The following is a 5,000-nucleotide window of genomic DNA, read 5'->3' on the forward strand; positions in this document are numbered from 1 at the left end:
ACAGAAACAGAGATAAAAAGAACTAACTAAATCAGCTACCTTTTTTCCCTAAGTAGAACGTACTACCAGAATCCTTATTTAAAAATAGATTTTATACCCAAACATGTTACGTATCTGTGGTTTACACACATGCCCCCTTTAATTGACTATTACACGGAGTATTATTGCGTTAAAGTTAATTGAAAATAATAAATGACAGATTACATGATTGTTCTTTGTTCTATCACGTGGATGAGTTTGTGAAATATGATGATTTGGTTTTTTATATGGATGGTAGTTGGCACTGCAGTATGTTTTGCAAATCGTGATATTTTTTTCTTTCTTTTGTGCGTCTCTCTCTCTCTCTCTCTCTCTCTCTCTCTCTCTCTCTCTCTCTCTCTCTCTCTCTCTCTCTCTCTCTCTCTCTCTCTCTCTCTCTCTCTCTCTCTCTCTCTCTCTCTCTCTCTCTCTCTCTCTTCGTTCTTTCCCTTTCTCCGTTTCTTCTTTTGTAATAAAACTATTCTCTCTCCTCTAGCCGCCTCTGCCCCTGCACGGCCCAATAAAATACCCCATTAAGATGGTTATTTCCCCTACCATCTCGGCCAAAACAGGAATAAAGCTTTTACCTAATTCCCCCAACAAATGGGGAATCTCTTGGGGAATTTCTCCTTCAGCCGTACTCGTGCAGGGGAAAATATCTGGCTGACTGACCTAGTTGTTCTAGGATTACTTCTAAAGACGCACCATCTAAATCTAACTAAATCGACCAATTCATTGAAGTATCTTTCGCCTTACATCATATTAAGGAAAAAGTAATCCAAGTCTTAACCTAACCGCCTGTTTAGAAGAATATTACCTTATATTATTCCAATTCTAGGAGAAATTCTTCCGCCACACCGCCTATTTAGGGAAAATAATTTTATTCCGACTTTTTAGGCACTAATTTTCCATATCCACCAAGTTAGGGAAACATCACCCTTCAACCTCCTTCACTTAGGGAAAATTCACCACACCAGACTACCGATTTAGGTGAAAATTCCTAACAACCCAAGACAGACGTACAAAAACGAATGCAATTAAACGAGTTGCGTCAGTAGAGTTCGGCGCCGTGTAGAGGTACCTTCCCCGCGGCAGCAACTGTTAATATTTGCCAGCAACAAAAACCCGAACTGCTGTCGGTCGCCTCGGGAAGCTGTCCTCTCCCTCCTCCACGCCCACCACGCCCATGCTCACTATAACGATACCCACATCATCAACGGACACTAATGTACCCACGCCGCGTTCATGATACTGATGCCCGCAGCGGTAACAGCCACGTCGATGGTCAGTGTACTGTCCATCGCGCAACACTACAGATACCTTCAAACTAATGATGGGTGTGAGAATAGTAAGAATGTAAAAAGATGGTTGTGAAAATAATGATAAGGACAAAGATGAAGAAAGGTGATAGTGAACATAACGATAATTACTATAAAAATAAAATGAAAGAAGAGAGAGAGAGAGAGAGAGAGAGAGAGAGAGAGAGAGAGAGAGAGAGAGAGAGAGAGAGAGAGAGAGAGAGAGAGAGAGAGAAGACTTCTTTGATGTCGATTAATTAGACCAAAACATTTCTCCAAAGTTTTTTTTTTTTTTACCTTAATTTCACTGTTTTGGTTGCTGTTGTTGTTGATATTGTTATAATTGCTACTGTTATCATTTCATTCTCTTTTTTTTCTTGTTCTCGTTCTTATTCTCCTTCCTTCATCTGCATCTACTCCTTTATCTTCCTTTGCTTCCTCATCATAATTACTACAAAAAAAGGAAAAAGAAAAGAAGAAAAAAAAAACACGATAACTAATCTTTTCTTTCGTTTGTTTCAGATGTGACAAAGAGCTCCACATGCTTCCAGGGGCGTCGTAGGTGAGTCCCCTGAGGTTCCTATGCACGGGGTGAGGGGAAGTGAGGGGAGGGGAAGAAGGGAGTGGAGGGGAGTGGAGGGGAAGTGAGGGGAGTGCCCGCCACTGATATCACTGTACTATCAAATATATCGTAAAGAGTCACTATATTTATGAAAGCCGCGCCGATGGTCAGCATACTTTCTGTCGCGCAACACTATACAAAGTTTTTTTCTCTCTTTCTTTATTCATTCTTTATTTATTTTCAAATGGGGGAAATGTGAAGAGAAGGTGAGGGGAGAAATTCGCCGGAGAAGGTATTAGGGGATAAGGCTAGGGAGAGTGAGGGGGGAGAGAAGAAGGGGAATGAGGGGAAGGGGAGAAGGGAGTGGAGGGAGAGGTGAGGGGAAGTGAAGGGAGGGGAATAGGGGAGTTGAGGGGAAGTGAAGGGAGGGGAATAGGGGAGTGGAGGGAGAGGGGAGGAGAGAAGGAGAGGGGAAGAGGAGTGAGAGGAAGATGAGTAGAGGAGAGGAGAGGAGTGAGGGGAGTGGAGGGAGAGGGGATTTGAGATAAGGGAGTGGGGGGAAATGGGATAAGGGAGAAGAGGAAAAGGGGATAACTGGATGGAGGAAGAGGGGAGAGGGAGTGAGGAGCCGATGATAGGGAGAGAAATAAATGAAATGTGGAAAGGGAGAGGGGAGAGATAAGTGAATGTGGAAAGGGAGAGGGGAGAGAAATTCGCAGAGCCGGAGGGAGGAAAAGGAGGGGAATGAAAGGGTGCTGGCAGATGCTTACCAAGGAAGGGGGGGGGGTGATCTCGTAGGGGAAATGGGGAAAATGTGCCGAGAAGGTGAGGGGAGAAATTCGCCAGGGAAGGGGGTAGGGGATGAGGCAAGGGAGGGGGAGATGGGGGAGGGGGGGCAAGGGAGACATTAGAGAGGTAAGCGAGAGGAGAGCGACGAAGGGAGAAAGGGAGAGGAGGGGAGAAGGGGGGGGGTATGTGTAGGAGGAGTTTTTATTTTATTTTTCCTCTTTTAACTTTTTTAATCTTCAAATTTATCTCTGTTTTTCCTTTAATCACTGTTTTTTTTTTATCATTATTTAGGCTAATTCCAATTATTGGTTGTCTTCCTCTTCCAGACAAATTTCTATTTTTATTATTATTTTTGTCTTTTTTGCTTATTTTTCCATCCCTCTTCCTTTATCTCTTTCTTGAATTATCAGTCCAGTGTTTTAATACTTCATTTTATTTTATTACAGTATTGGTGTTATTATTATTCTACAACAACAAGAACCATTACAGTAATTCGTAACATTATAACCGAAGTTTTTTTCTCTCTCACTCTCTCTCTCTCTCTCTCTCTCTCTCTCTCTCTCTCTCTCTCTCTCTCTCTCTCTCTCTCTCCCCTTTCTCTTCTCCTCTTTTCTCTCTCTCTCTCTCTCTCTTCTCTCTCTCTCTCTCTCTCTCTCCTCTCTCTCTCTCTCTCTCTCTCTCTCTCTCTCTCTTTCTGCTTCTATTTCTGTTTATTCAGACGCATCACCCCCATTGATCACATTACTAATTAATCCGATCGTTCATGACCGCCACTCATATTACCGTTTTTCTTGTCCTATCAATATCGCGTACCCCCCCCCCCCCCAAACACACACCACCACCACCCCTCCCCCACCCCACCCTCCCTCCACCCCCTCCCTCCACCCCCGCGCGCTCTGACGTCATGCGCGTTTGTTGTCACGTGATGTCAGCAGACTGAGACGTCGATCTCGGTGGCACGCGGGGGCTTTCAGGCTGGTGACGTGACGGCCGTATTTCGTGACGTCGCCGCTGCATTCTGCGCCATAAACATGAGGGCGCCGCCAGCTTTCTGCCTGCCGCGGCGGGAGCCAAGCGGAGGAGCAGGACATCAAAGGCTCGCCTCGCGGGTCTCTTAATTCAGCCGCCGGAGGGTTTTTGCGGGCGGGCGCGTGTCTCTCGCCGCTTCTTCCTTTCTTCGGCTTTGTCTTTTTCTTCTTCTTCTTTTCGCTTTTTGTTTGGCTTGGTTTTCTGCTCTGCTTCTTTTCCTCCTTTGCTTTTTCAGTTGCTTCTACGTCTGTTACTTTTCCTTCTTCTTATTTTTTTCTATCTTCTGTTGTTTTTCTTCTTTTCCTTCTATTTTTCCTCATCATGCTTCTCCTGCTCTTCCTCTACATTCCTCTTCTTCTTCTCCTTCTCTTTCATCTCTCTCTCTCTCTCTCTCTCTCTCTCTCTCTCTCTCTCTCTCTCTCTCCTTCTTCCCCTAATTTTCTTCGTTCCTTCTCATCTTCTCCCTTTCCCTCCCTTCCTCATTTCCCTATTTCCTTTTCCGTCCCTCCTTCCCACTTTCTCTATTTTCCTCATTCCCACCCTTTCCCGCCTCCTTTCTTCCTTCCTGTATTTTTGCCTTCCCTCTCCTTTCCTTCCTTTCCCACGTTCTTTCTCCCTTTTTTCTTTTTCCCTCTTTCCTACATTTCTCTCCCTTTTCCACTTTCTTTATCCATTCCTCTAATTCCGTCTTTCATTTCTTTTCCTATCTTTCTCTCCCTTTTCCACCTTCTTTCTCCCTTCTTCTATTTCCGTCTTTCCTCTCTTTCTCTCCCTTTCCCGCCTTCTTCTATTTCCGTCTTTCCTCTCTCTTCCTCCCTCCCTTTTTCCCCGTCTCGTCCCACGCTGAAAGCTCTTTTGCCTCTCCTCTGATGCCGTCGCGGGCGTTCATGGGCGGCTGGCGGGGGCGTCTTGTCTCGTGACAGTGGGTGTGAAGGGTGAGGGTGAGAGTGGGGGGAGGGGGAAGGGAGGAGACGACCATTTTGTTTATTTTGCATTAGTGTATGCATCGATGTTTCTTTCTTTCTTTTTCTCTCTCTCTCTTTTATTTTGATTTTCCCTCGTTCTGTCTTGTCTCTGTAAAGATAGCACACGCGGACACACACACACACACACACACACACACACACACACACACACACACACACACACACACACACACACACACACACACACACACACACACACACACACACACTCTCTCTCTCTCTCTCTCTCTCTCTCTCTCTCTCTCTCTCTCTCTCTCTCTCTCTCTCTCTCTCTCTCTCTCTCTCTCTCTCTCTCTCTCTCTCGGACACACGCGCGGC

At 45.3% G+C, this 5,000-nt stretch overlaps 1 protein-coding gene across 2 annotated transcripts in view; it reads left to right on the forward strand.

Annotated features, from left to right (window-relative positions):
* LOC119581010 (nascent polypeptide-associated complex subunit alpha, muscle-specific form-like) overlaps positions 1 to 5,000 on the forward strand; it is a 202,941-nt gene that overhangs the window by 113,452 nt on the left and 84,489 nt on the right. For both annotated transcript variants that reach the window (XM_037929274.1, XM_037929273.1), the window contains one exon: positions 1,839 to 1,878. The gene's annotated coding sequence lies outside the window, so the exon portion shown is untranslated. The remainder of the gene's footprint in view (positions 1 to 1,838; positions 1,879 to 5,000) is intronic.

The sequence above is a fragment of the Penaeus monodon genome, chromosome 14, assembly GCF_015228065.2.
Source record: "Penaeus monodon isolate SGIC_2016 chromosome 14, NSTDA_Pmon_1, whole genome shotgun sequence".
NCBI lineage: Eukaryota > Metazoa > Arthropoda > Malacostraca > Decapoda > Penaeidae > Penaeus > Penaeus monodon.